The sequence below is a fragment of the Drosophila biarmipes genome, chromosome 2R, assembly GCF_025231255.1.
Source record: "Drosophila biarmipes strain raj3 chromosome 2R, RU_DBia_V1.1, whole genome shotgun sequence".
In the NCBI taxonomy this organism is placed as follows: Eukaryota; Metazoa; Arthropoda; class Insecta; order Diptera; family Drosophilidae; genus Drosophila; species Drosophila biarmipes.
The window spans coordinates 22,954,113-22,968,592 of NC_066615.1; the positions used below are offsets into that span (position 1 = coordinate 22,954,113).

Below are 14,480 nucleotides of genomic sequence, written 5' to 3' on the forward strand. Positions count from 1 at the left end.
TTCTGCCGAGAGACCCGCTTGAAAAAGAGATTTCCGAGAGCTTTACTCTTTGTAGAGTGTCATAACATCGGTTCGAGTGTTTGTTATTGCTCACTCTGGGGTAAACAACATATGGCAAAATATGGAAACAGGCGGCTGAAGCCAAATTGCTCAAATATTGATATTTGCCAGGCCAGAAGAAAAGAAGCTCCGAGCTTGTCAAATGTGTTAAATGCGAGCAAATACAGCCGGAGCATATAAGTTCCCAGCATTTTCGAGAAAATATTCCATCAGCCATTGCATAAATATGGCTTGATAAACAGGGCTAAGAGTTTAGAGCTATTTCACTTTCACTTGGGCATTTTCCGTGCTCTCTTGCAGATTTTCCCACTCTTGAGTGGGTTGGCTGGCTGTTCACTTCCTCGCTTTCCACTTCCTGGCTAACAGGCTAACAGCTGTTGCCAACATTTGAGGAACTGTTGGCCCAACAGTGGCCTCCTTTTGGCTCATTACTGAAGAAGCCGAGCTTCGGGCCATTGAGCTAGAACCGGGGTCGCGTTCGTGGCCAAGTTCGTTGAGTGCAAACTGCAGTTCGCAGCAGCTGCGACGCCGGCGTCGAGTGCAACTATTGGCTTTGGCCAGGCGGCCAAGTATCTTCGTATCCGCGATTCTTGGCAACTCGAAAATCGTATCTCGCAGCTCGCAACTCGGAACCAGCCGCCTGCAGCTCGCAACTCGCAGCTCGCAGTTCGCAATCCGCCCAAGAAGCGCACTTTGATTGCAAGTGCCGCCCGCTTGTGCCGCCGCTTCTGCGATATAGATTCCGATTTTGCCTTCAGTCTCCAGCCGACTTCCTCTACGAGCGGTTCTCAGTCGTCAGTCGTTGTTCGCCAGTCGCCAGAACTCGTAGAATTTAGTTCGCAGTTCGCAGTTTGCAGTTCCGCTCAGCTTCTCTCAGCTTCCGGGAGTTATCCTTTCGTCAGCGTCTATAGAGCAGGTCCTTTCGCCTTTCAGTTGCGCGCGCGTTTTTCCAGCTCGCGATCCTCTGGCCGATCGGAACTTTAGCTCTGTGAACGGAAAAGCCGTTAAGGAAAATAAACTCCTTTCAGTTTGGTGGACTTTCAGTGACTCAAAAAATAAATAAAAACATTAGCAAGAGTGTGTGATAGCTCTCACAGTTAAAGCATTAAGCACTAATCAACAGTTTTACTATAAGACTCACAAAAGGTACAGCAGTATTCAAAACATTTTCGATTTTTTGGGTAAAACTCAATAGTAAATATTAGCCAAACTAGTTCATATATATTTCAGATCATCTAGAATAACAATTGATTTAAATCAATTTATAATACTTTACTAATGATACGATAAATAGAAAAATTCACGGTGCTATGAATTTATTTCCTTTTTTTTTTATCAATTTTAGAATGAATAATTATCATTAAATTGATTTCTAATTGTTTTGATTTCAGCAAAGGCTTAGGCACCTTATTTTAATAAATAAATTTATTTCAATTTAGTATTTGCAAATTAATTGAATTTTTACTATATTTATATTTTTAGATACTTTTTGCCTTCCTTTAAGCCATTGGAATTTATCAACTTTTTTAATGTTTAACATTTAATTTGTGTATCCTGTTTAGATGCATTGCTGTGAAACAATATATCAAAAAATATTTTATACTCCTTTTTAAGTTTTTTATAGCTAAGATAATTTTGTTTTATGATTTATTAGAACGTACTTACACTGTATTTAAAATTAAATATACACATACTTTTGTTTCATTTTATATATCTGCCATACAGACCGTTATTTGTTATGCTTATTGTATTATTTACTAAAGCCTCACTACATTTTTAATTTACTCAATAAAGCAATACAAACTAGAAACTTTAACCTTATTTTGTTTGATTTTAAAGAAACTTCAACCTAATTTCGTTTGACTTTAAAGCAATGGAATTCCTTGTTTGGGCTTTTAGGAAAGTTCAGCTGATTAGTTGCGTTGCTTTGAGGCAGCTGAATTTGCATTGGGCTGGCCTTTAATTTATTGGAAGCTCGGGAACAAAGGAAGTTGTTGCCGATTCGTTGCCCTCTCAAAACAAATTCCAAACAAAGTTGCAGGACACCGCTCCCACCCGCAACCTCATCATCATCATCCCCATCATCGGCTTCATCATCTTCATGGTCGTGCCGAGGGATTGTTGGTTGTATTTTGGTACCAAATATCGTAACCGAAACCACAACATTCGACGTCAATCAGCAAAGCAGATTTCAATAGCTGTCCCAGGGAGTCTCCGGTCTCCAAGTTGGCTCCGAAGTTGTTGCTCCTGCGATGCAGTTGTTGTCGCACAGCATTCGCATCGCCTTCGGCCAGCTGCTGGTGCACCCCACAATTTTCCGGACCCCCTTGCCCTTTCTCCAGTCCCGGCAAGCACCCCGCTTTCCCACCACTGCGGTTCTCATCTCGGCTTCCAGCTGTGCCGAGCTGTTTCCGTTCATTGGCAAGAGTAGATTGGCCCATAAAGTTGCCAGTTGTTAGTTGCCAGTTCCAGTTTCGATTTGCTGGCTTCTGTACCCTGGCTGAATTGATACTGAGTGCGGAAGATTTAACTTAAACAATCAACACGTTACGAATTGGAAACTTAATTTAAAAATCCTCTCTATTCCATATTTTATTAAAGAGATCTATTATTTTAAAAGCAAAAATTACTGATCATGTGGTTGCAACTTAACCAATTTACACCGCCAGATTTTGCATTTTGACCGCCCTATGAACATTAACAGATAATTGACTAATTAATCTAATTTTAAGAAACTTTATGTAACCAATGGATTGGATTTACGCCCTCTGCTGACGATTAAATTGCTTACCCGACTTTCCCTAACATATGGCATTCCCTTTCTATTGCTTTTCAAATTGTTCACTTTACTGGCCATTTTGAGGCCATAAATCTGCACATATTAATTGCGAGTCCACACCTCGACGGCACTTTGCATTTAAATTGTCGGCGGGCTTCTCAGTTTCGCAACCACTCTTTTTGGCTTTGTTTGATAGTTTATCTTATATAAAATCTATCCTTGTTAGCCCATTTGTTTTTTTATGGCCTTAAGTCGTGGGCATTAAGTCGTAAATTAGCCGGCTGACAAACTGACAGATGGACCACGGCCAGTTGATAGGAGACCTGTCCGCCGTCTTTGGGCCATTCATTAATTGCGGACACTAAAATGTTTACGGCAAGTGCCTCACATGTTGCTCGCAAATTTTGTGTTTGGCCTCTGGCGAGGCTTTAGTGTCGAATATCAAGTGATTTCGGAGTTTATCACGCGACTCGTTACTGTATCATAAACCCACAACGCCTCTTTTTCGGTGAGAGGTGGTAGGAAGTGCAATAGGATCCCCGCTCTGCGATTTCCTTATGCGAAAGGTGAAATATGATTCCCTGTATGTGGTTTTCCCCCTTTTCTTTTAGCTTAATCCCAAAATGCCAAAGTAAAACCTAAGCCATGGGCAGTAAAATTTTGGATAACTCGCAAAACATGGAACTCTAGGATATAACTTTCCACGGTAAAAATTATGGCCCGTAAAGTTGGCGTGTTTTTAGATGGAAAATTAATAAAAGTATAATTTCGTTAAATTGATTTATTTTAATGAGCGCTTAAAAACTTTAAAGTCCATGGTTAAGAAATTTAATTCAATTTAATGATCATAAAGGTGTCCGAGCTTTCTGAGGATTTTTTAATGTTTATAGTCTATTTATATAACACAGAAAATTAAAAGGTATTATGTACGCAAAGCTCTTTTTTCCAAAGGTTTATGACATTAAAAAAGCCAAATGAGAAAGTTTTCTCACAAACAAAAATATTTTTAATGTTTTGTTTAATGTATTTCCATTAAAGCATAAAGCCCATTTGGCTTGAAAAAAAATGTAAGTTTTAAAAATAATTTAAAAAATAACGTTGACTCAACGATATTTAGCTTTTTAAAAAAGTTGCAGTAAAATATTCATCAGCACCCAAGCTATATTTTTCAGATTTCCGCTTGCTAATATTTATAGTAGTTTAAATGACTTTTTTCCATTAAAGACTCGGAAACCTGAATAAATTGAGCGCCTCGATAGCTGTCAGCAGTTTGCATACGCTTCCTTTTACAAAACTGAAGTTATGAAATTGATAAGGTTGGGTATAAAGTTTTCCTGATACTGAAGGATTATTCCCAGACTCATAGCCCGTTCGAGACCGCGTGTTTGGACTCTCGATTCGCGACGCTCGACGATCGACGAGCGGTAACCGAGACATTTAGGCCGAGTGTGTAACTGCCAATCTGTCAACGTGTTTACCGACACGAAAATGCAGCCGAAACTGCTGCGGTGTAGCAGCTAATAGGGAAATAATTAATTTCCCGCTTTGATGTGTGTTATGCGTTTTGAGCCGCGCCGGTAATTAATTCGGCAGCGGCTCGTCGGCTCCGGGGCTGGAAAAGCGGGTTTCCTTTGTGCCTGCACCACTGCTCCAGTTTCAACCCACTCCCGATTCCCTGTTCTTTTCGGTTTCTCCAAATGGCCTACTTTGCGAATTGAGTCTCATCTGGTGCATCTTCTTACTTGCAGCTTCCTTTTGCGTTCCCCCGACTCTCGTCTGTCCCTTCAATTGCCCAGGTAAGTCGCACAAAAGTCTCTGATTAGTGGACCATTCAATGGGAAAGCTAAAAAGCGAGGGGAAAATTGAAGTGGGAAACGGGCTTGGGGGGAATGGCAGTGCACTATGTGCTTCTATGATAAATGATTTGCGATTTGTGTGCACTCGCTCGAGTTTTATAGACGTTTCATTACCAGTTCCCCGCCGACAATTCCCGTTGGCGCATCGTAAAAAAATGATTCCGACTGCAACGCAGAATCAAATCAAACTGCATGGAAAATTGCCATGAAAAGGGGCGGATTTTCCGGCTGAAGGGCGGGCATTTGCATGGATTTTTAGCATCCAGTGATTTGGCTTTTAATGCATCGCGGAGGTACTCGCACAAAGTTGCCATTCAATCGCCATTGATGAGATTGATCTTGCAACTTTGCAGTATGCAAACGCGGCTGCAGGCCTTTCAAATTGTATTAAAATCCCGGAAATTCGATTGAGAGAAGAGGTAAAAGATTCTGAGCCTACAAATGCAGGCGAACAAACTTCACCTTTCATTCAGCGTTCACAAAAGAATCATTTCAATAAAAATATATTTAATAACAAGAGTGATTTTTCAATTAAAATATATATTGAAATTCAAGGCTTGAAAACAAAAAAACAGTTTTTAAAACTCGATGACTGTATATTGGACACAAATATTTATAAATAAAATACACACCTGAGACCTAAATTAACAAAAGTTAAATTGAATTTCTATACTTTCCAAGAGACCCAAAACAAATAAATTAAAAGCACTCTGAGTTCCGAGCAAGCAATCCCACGAGTTTGAACAATGGGCACGAAACTTTGAAACCCGAATCAATCCATCAGGCACACGTGTGAAATCGATTGACTTGTTGACCACCTGAGAGGTGTTGACTGGATGCTCCTGACTGCCGTCAAATTCCAGGCAGCCTCCTCTCGAGGCGAGAGTCAAGGAATCAAAAGTTCTCCGGGGTCGTGGCAAGTGTTTTCCACCCTTACTTCTTTCGAATTGTGCAGGACATACCGACGAGGACACACATCCACACAAAAGAGGTTAGAGGTGGCAACACCCACCCCTGGGAGAAAGCGGGCGACAAAGCCGTCACAGCAAGTATCGTGTTATCCCCTTGCAGAGGACACGATGTCCTTTCAATGGCTTTAAAATGCAGCAATTAAACCGCAATTTCTATAAAATCCAAAAGAATACTCGTGCAGTCCCGGGAGGGGTGGGGAGCGGGACAACAATTACGAGATCCATTTAACTTTGGCAGGATGCGGAGAATGCGACACATGTCGCTAAACTCGACGGGGAGCCAACAAAACTGGCGACACGCCGGCTGAACTCACGAGAGGACACACTCGCATCCGCATTCATGTCCTGGCCGCGTTCAAAAGTCGGCAAACACAGAATGGAGCAAAATAAAATCACATAAGGCGGGCAAGGAAACTTTGCTGCGTCGCTAAAAGCGCACAAATCTTTCCCTGGCAAGCCTTGCAAAATATGAACCAAGGCGGAGAGCACTGAGAAGAAATGCGGGTGATTGGGCACTAAATAAAAACAAATAACAGGAAGTATAGGTAGGTTATTAGGGAAAGCACATGGAAATGCTGAGACCAAAATTGGTATTTTTAAAGGTATTTAATGGGTTTTCTATTAAGATTTTCTATCAAGTTTTAGTTTATTATATTTTATTATGTTAGTTTTTATAACACCTAATCAAATTTTTCCCTGTGCACAAGGACGGCACAGGATGTTTTTGCGCTCATTATGCGCCAGCTGCAGATGCAGAACATTTTTGCCTCAGCTTGTGTGTCTCTGTATCCTTTTGTTGATACCTCACATAAACATTGAGCCAAAGAAGCTGAATGACAGAGGCCCCATTTGATACTCTTTGGAAACAATTTGAAAGCAGTTTTCACTTACTCTCAGGAGGCGTCTCCAATTTCAAATTTCATTTTCGGAATCCAGTAGTCGAGAGCCTATAAACAACATCATCAAAAAGTGGTCACTTCAATTAAGAGCCGCAGCAGTAGTCACTTACAATGTGGTTTTATTGGTTCATTATCTTTGAACCAGTCTTGTATCGATTATGAAATGGCAATAGAAACTGGCTGCTAATCGATTGAGGTGCGCTAGTAAAAAAGTTTAAAACGATCAATTCGGTTCGATTTAAAAAATATGGCATTTATGGGATAGCCTGGGGCCTTGATGAGATCTGAGATTATGGCAAAATTTATTTATTTTACACTAGGACTGCAAGCAGTGTCTTTAACAGTTGGTTCGAGTTTTCCAGGAAAACATCTCCGAGTAGTTCTCATATTCTCATAAAGGGTATCCAATTGGGAGCCACATCGAGCTCAAAGTGTCTATTCTGTGCTTTGTGTGAGTATGTAAATAAATAAAAGTGATGTTCTCTATGCGCCCTGCTCGTTGCATTCTTTGAGTGTGTTTTATTCACAGGTGGGGGTGTGGGAACCAGGGGGATTATGAGTCTGGATGGGAGTCAGGGGACGAGTGCGAGTGGGGGTATGTGTGTAATTGAGTTTCACTTGGCGAAAGACGACCGTCTGACATTGACTTTATTCAGAGCAACGCCTGTTGGCAAGACAAACAACTGGGGGACACGACGACTCCGGGACTCGAAAGAAAGGGAATCGGGGAATAACATAAAGGAGATGTGCCCGATTCAGATCTTATTTGCCAAAGTGCAAGCAGGAGTCAAAGGGGCTTAATGCACTCAAGAATTATGCGAGCCGTGACAGAGAAAGGCCGGGGAATTATGCGGATTGTTGTTCGCAACTTGTTTTGTGGCCCAAAGCTGGCGCTGAGACTAGGAAAATTGGTTTTACAAAATCAGCTGGTAGAATGAGAGTCACACTCAAACCCTTCTTCGTATCTTTCTGATACTTTAATCTATTGTAGTTTGGAATTCAGACCGCACTGAGTAGCACTCTCTAAAATCTCGACCGTCATTGACACAATTCCCCACCATCATCGACACGGATATTTAGTATCGGCCGCAAATATGACGGGATTAAAACCATGAAAAGAAACGCCGGCATAATTGTCGAGTTTTGTGCAGCCAACAGCAGTCAAATGCGATTGACAAACCCACAACGAACGGATGTACAGCCATCGTATGCACACATCGAAAATCGGGGAGAGGTGCTAGAAAAGAGCCACAAAATCCACACAACACCAAACACCAGTGCGCCTGTGGGGGGAGGGGAAAATCTGGATCTGGGGGGTGAAAATGATGGAACATCGGCATTTGCAATGGCAAATACTGAATAAGTGATTCAATGAAGTGAATCGGTGATTGAATGGGGCGAAACGGGTTAGAGATTGGGGACTTTTCCGAAACCTTTTGTAAGCGATTTGCCTGCGATTATGGGCTCTCATGCCTTCTGTGGAACGCCTGTATTTAGCACTCTTTTGGGCTTTCCTTTTGCCACGAAATACTCAAGGGATAAAAACCAGGTTTGCTGTGCTGTGCCCAGTGAAATGATTGAGTTTAGGCTCACAATTCCTGTGATTTTTTCTGCTCTATCTGGAGTATCTATCAAATCAGATATACCACTCAAATTTAAAAAGGAAAACAAAGTAAAAGCATTTTATTTTTTAAGATAAGTTTTGTAATATTCCAAATAGTATGGCTTAGTTTAATGAAACATTACAAATGCATCTAAAAGTATTTATTATTTAAATTCTTTTGAAAAATAATTTTGTAATTGTATTGTTTTTATCGAATCTGATTAGTTTTCTTAGATATGCCTGTAGTTAACTATATCTTTAACTTAGTTTCTCTAACGTTAATCCATTCCTTTGGGTACCTGCTCGTCGATCACTCCCTCTGGCATTGTTTGTCCAATCTTTTGTCTTATTTTGGAGCCCGTGGCTTGGGTTTGGGATTACTCTCTTTTTGGTGTCGACTGTGCCTAATTTGGAGACCATTCGCATCGCTAATGCTGCCGCCAGTCGCGCGGGTCCGCGTCAGTTGGCAACAGCAGCTCGGTGGCAGTGGCAGCTTGGCCAACATGCCAGACCGCTGCCACGCCCCCCGAGCCGCGGTCCTGCCCCCCTGGTCCTCATCCTTCGGCTGTCATGTCGCTGCACTCACTCGTGCATACATGAAAGTCAATTAAGCGTATTAAGTGTGTGTGTGAATGTACGAGCCCATGTGTGGGTTCCCAGACCCCTTTCTCCGCCTTTCTCCATGCCCCTTTCCCCACCTCCATGTCCCTGTATCGCGCTTATCATGACATTTCTTGGCATCGCCATCAAACAACAAACGTTGTATATGGTCCCCACGTCCCCTTGATTTTCCGATTCCAACCCCTCGTGCAGTCCAACTTGCAACCCTTTTGCACAGGATTTTGCCTTGATTTCTGTCGCTTCGATTTCTGTGCGAATTGTTTGCGGCTGATTGCGGTTCTTAATTTGCTTAAAGACATACCAGATAGAGGAAGGGCGCAAACACGGGGGAGCAAAAGGGTCACTGAGTAATGGGAGCTGTTTCTAGAGGTTTCTTTCAGGAATTTCCAAGTTTACTTAATCTTTGGTTATGGGGTTTTTGAAAAGATGTTCTGTTAAGTACATGAAAGTCAAAGTCGATGGGCTGTACATTATCTTAATGGTACTTCTTTTATTTTAAGTGAAACGTTTTTTGAGAATACCTAGAACATCCCATCCACAATTTTCTTAAACCTTTATTCACCATATTGTTCCTTTTCCTGGGCCCTTAAGTTATAAAACCTATTATCTTACGAATGTCGTATTTAAAAGTATATTTGTATCATTGCTTTGCATTGCAACCACTTGATCTTTGGTTCTACTTATTTCGCACCTAAGATTCCCATTAAATCTCTCGTTGATCCTTGGCTCTTCGTACACGAACCGAAAGATTGTTGTGCTGAGCAAATATTTACAAATTCTCATTAGGTTGGTTTGCTCTTCAAACAGCAACTCCATTAACATATCCCCCTGGCGGGGATGCTCTGCGCTCCGCCCGTTTCATTTCGTCCTTGGTCCTGCATCCTTCGTCCTGCATCCCACGTCCCGTTCCTCCCACTGTTTCTTGCCGTTGAACAGAAGACACAAAATTACGCATACGCAACGTGGTGCGGGCGGGGAGTTGGGTGGCAGGCAGCAGGACTGTTGCATTCGCAAAGTGCAGGGGATAAGCTGAGCACACACCACACACTCTCCGCACACACAGGAGGCAGCCAGGACACATGTGAGTCTGCTTTTGGAGTGTTAATTGTCGTATGCAAATTTTTGCGCATGCACAAAATGTAACAAAACACGATTTTGAAAGATGCAAATTGGGTGTTGTTGTTGCCGGGCCGAGGGGGTGAAGTGTCAAAATAAGCTTTAAATTACGACACCCTTCAGCCGAAGCCCGGCCCCGGGCCCCTCCACAACCCCAATTGCAACCCCCTTGAGCTGCTGATCCTGCTGCTGCAGACGTGCGATGTAATTTGCAACTGACAAGAGTGAAAGTTATGCGAGGGGCAGCACAAAAAGTGTCAGGATCCCGGGGACTGGGCGGGAATCGGGTGGGAAATGGGTGGGGAATCCAGGGGAAGGGGACACGGACCTGGACCTGCAGTGGCTTCAGCTCGGTTCGTTTTTGGCTGCCAGGGACAGCCGCATGCGTGATTGTGACATTTGATTAGGTTGCCTTTGTCGAAATGTTAATTTGTCCATTGAAGGTGAGTCCTGGCTGCTGGCTTCTGGCTGCTGGTCGCAGGACAGGCCTCTTGCCAGGGACATTTATCAGGCCGTGGCCCAGACCCCACCGAAGCGAACCGACGATGCCTCCAAATTGTGGCATATTGTTAGTGGCCAAGGGGAAAACAATGCCTGCCGTTGACTGATGCAACCCGAATGATTATCGATTCAAAGCCAGCCCAAGATTGCATAACTTGGCCGGCCATGCCAATTCACCCAGGCGTCGTTTTCGAATTGAGGCAAATTCGGCATCGCTCCGCCGGAATTTACTTAAGGCCATCTCCACTTATTACACAATTGACAAAAGACACAGACGCATAATTGCCGTATAATAATCATAATCCCCACAAAGCAAACACACAGTGTCTGCCAACTTGTCCACTAATTAAGAAGACAAACCCGGCACTGTGTGGATTTTTGAAGTGAACTATTTGGGCAGGACTTGTGCCAATATACGTAACTTAGTTTCGGCTGTGTTCTTAATAATGCAAGTCCCCCCCATCGTCTTGTGGGCTCTCAGCCGGCTGAGAAGCACTTAATTTGGTATTCAAATGGCTCAGTTGGCTCCGATAGATACCCGGTTATAAACTGGATTCTGGGGCTCTGTTTGCGAATGATTAGTTAACTGAATAAGAGAAGGGATTTAAATTGCTGTGGGAGGCTAAGTATTTAATCAGAGCCAATGGGAGATGTCAACCGTAAATGTGGTTCAGTATAATCGTTTAATTCTTGTTTGGGTTTTCAAAATTAATATACTTGTAAGTAGGAAATTTAGTAAACTGTAAAAATAAGATAACTGGTATGTTTAATAATTTTTAGATTCTAGATCTAGATGTAGCAATACAGATTATAGGTTCCATAAACAAATGTACTTTATCCTTAAGCATATGAATATTTTAATGCCAGTGGAGTACATAATCTAGCTGCATAAAATCAGGAATATGATTTCTTAATGGCGCGCACCATTAAAAGGCAATAAACCCCGGTGCTTCTGCCGTTTTGGACTCTCTGGCAACACCATCAGCCAAACACTTCTGCTTATGGCCGATCCCCCTAACCCTATATCATTTTTTGTTAGCTCGCACAAAGTGTCAAGTGTTTGAGTGGCATATTCGCTCCCCTGCTCCCCGCAACAAAAATGGAGCCTAAAAAAGTGCCAGGAAGCCAAACAGCCGACATTTCTACGTGCCAGACATTCAGACCGCACACTCACACCGGAGCTCGGGCTCGCATTCATTCGCCATATGGGGGGCTCACTGTGCACATTTCCAGCTCAATTGCGCGCTCAATGAATAATTTAGTTGAAATTTCAGCGCACTTTTTGTCGTGTTTGGAGTCTTCTGTGTGTGTGAAGCCGAGTGCAGCAAACCCCCCATCCACCCCACAAGGACCACCCCTAACTCCGACCCATTCAGTCATAAAATTTATGCGTTTTCCCCACACTTTATAACCGAGCTGGAAAAAATCGTCCCGCGCAACAGTTGAAAACGTTCTAAACTCAAACTCCCTTCGGTCTTCGAAAGAGGATTGCACCATGTCTGGGTCGTAAATAAACTTTGTGATATTTTGTGAAATAATTTTAACAATTTGCCGTCGTTTTTCAGAAAATAATATAATAAATATAATATAAATCTCTAACGATTTATGCCCATGCTTGATGAATGAAATGGCTGAGCTGTATCCTAATTACGAATTGCATTCTCAAATAAATAAATTGAAATTGGGTTTGTTTTAAATGCAGATGGTGGATTTAACCAAGGACTCAAGATTGCCTAAAGAATGCCATCTTAACTTTAAAGGTATTAGGAATTTGTGGTGCATTATAATAAGCTAACCCATTGATCCTGGAAACCCCTTCCGATGTCGGATCAATTTGCTTTCAGGCTGACGGATTGGGAGACAAAGTGTGTGTGATATGGGCCTGGGACAATGGCAGTGCTCATAATTTCGAGTTGGAAAAGTGAAAAGCCCATTAATCATGCGGCCAGAGCCTTTCTGACCCAGCGGCTTGGGCAGTGACTTGGACTTGCAGTAAAAAATAAAACTGAAAAGACTGCAACAATTTCGGTGGAAGGCGAAGAAAAGCCAAGGCGAAACTGATGACCAAGGGAGGCGGGCTAGGGAGATGGGGGCCCACTCATAAATCATAAAATTCCAAGCCCGTCGTCGTCATCTATATAATCTTGGCCAAGGCCCGTGGCCACTGAAAGGTATCCGGGGCATTTTCCCGGCTATGATGCTGCAATTTGTAGCTGGTAAAGTGTGAAATTGCGTTGGCAAAGCGAATAGGTATTTTTTTGTTGTACCAATTCAATGGATATTTTGCAGGAGGTTTTGAAGGTTCCCCAAGCAAGGCAATTTAATTGGTTAAAACATTCGCCAACTTTAACGCAAGTAAATCCACAAATAAATCAATTAGGACCGCTTGCAGCCATTTGAGGCCCCGGAGACCCACTCCCGATTCCATTTAAACTCGACCTGGACCAAGTGTTGTCCTGTGGCAGAAATGCCAGACGCGTGGGCTAATTGATATAAACGACTGTCTCCTACGGTTCCGTAATACAAAATACAAACGAAATGGGGAAAAAGTAATGGAAACGCTTACGGAGAAAGGTAGCAAAAGGACTCGGCCCAGCTTTCACTGACTTGGCTTCTGTTCCTTTATTAAAATTTATGCTAGGGCCCCCGGATGAACGCTGCCTTTTTTTCACCTTCTAGACCTTCATCCTTTAAGTGTTTGGTCTAGGGAAATTTCCCGCTTCCACATCCATCCCGCAAATGCGAAAGTAGCTGCAGCCTAATGCAATTCCACACCATTATTTTCACCTGCCAGCCTTTGGCAGCGCAGACCCAGCCAGACTCGGAGCGAACCGAAGCCATGAATCGCTCCAACTTTGAAAACCACTGACATGCAACAGAATTTATAATCGTATACGAGGTAACAGTATCCCGGTTGCTCCTGCAACGAACTCCGCTCCTTCCCACACCTAATGTCATTAGAAATAGTGGGAGGCACCACGAAGTTGCACACACCCTACTTGGGTGATCTGATGAGGTTTCAAGGAAAATCCTTACCATCCTTACAAAAAATACCTATTGGACTTATAAGGGTAGTGATCAGGTATATTTTACAGTATTTAGGGAGCTTAAAGATTTAACTTACCAAAATGTAAGCCGCAGAACACAAATATTTTTAAATAGAAATATCATGGTATAACATGTGTGTACCAAATCTTATTTTCAAGGGAGAAATGAAACTCAAAGCTTTTTATAACTGTTTTATAACATTTCAACATTTTACTAACCATCTATATTTATTATAACTTAAGATGATAAGATATAAGATATCTCAACTTTGGACGAAAGCATCTCAGAAATTCAAGAAACTCCCCGCATAGGGTATGGAGCTCACAAATTTGCGTATCTCGGTTATGAGTGTGGGTGTCGCAAAGTGGGTGTGTCGATTGCATCACGCCGCACACGCAAACAGAGCGAAAGAGATGGAGGGGGCGCTGTGAGAGAGAGGGGGATATGCCGGATCCTGGGCTTCGTTCGCCGGTGTCGGCTGCAAAAGTGCGTGTCTCGATTTCTACATAATTAAACTACGTCAGCTTGTCCATGGCAAGCGGCTGCCTATCGACTCCCTACCCCTCCCCTGCCCCTTTCTCCGGCACTTTCTCCGCCCCCCCGTGCCCTGCCCGCTCTTTATTACCACTTCCGGCTTGCACCGGCTCAAAAACACAGTTTGCCTTGGTTTAGTTGGCCGTCGGTCGGTTCAATTCAGTTCAGTTCAGCTCAGCTCTCCTCGGATCCTATACGTTCGCTTTCGGACCCGGACTCCCCCCGAGTTTTGCCGGACAACTTTGGCGCTAAAAGTTTTTAATGCACGTGCCCGGCCGAAGGACGTGCGGGGTGTTAATGGGTGGGCGCAAAAAGGGCAGGTAGGCAGGTGTTCCCGCCGGCAGGTTGAGTTCTGATCGATCAGTCGACCAAAGTTTAGGTCGATAAATTCACTTTAGGATCTTTAAATTCCATATCTTTTTAGTTTTTTCATTTACAGTTCTCAAAGTTTTTCCTATTAAGCTAAATTTAATTTTAATTAGAGGATGTTAT

At 42.8% G+C, this 14,480-nt stretch overlaps 1 protein-coding gene across 2 annotated transcripts in view; it reads left to right on the forward strand.

Moving 5' to 3' along the window:
- The first annotated feature begins 1,039 nt into the window (after nucleotides 1–1,039).
- The window catches only part of LOC108022350 (protein muscleblind), a 168,357-nt gene continuing 154,916 nt past the window's right edge, over nucleotides 1,040–14,480 (forward strand). Inside the window, exons 1-2 of one of the 2 annotated variants that reach the window (XM_050887812.1) lie at nucleotides 1,040–1,206; nucleotides 4,588–4,635. The gene's annotated coding sequence lies outside the window, so the exon portion shown is untranslated. The remainder of the gene's footprint in view (nucleotides 1,207–4,587; nucleotides 4,636–14,480) is intronic. The other variant, XM_050887813.1, reaches the window with a different exon arrangement.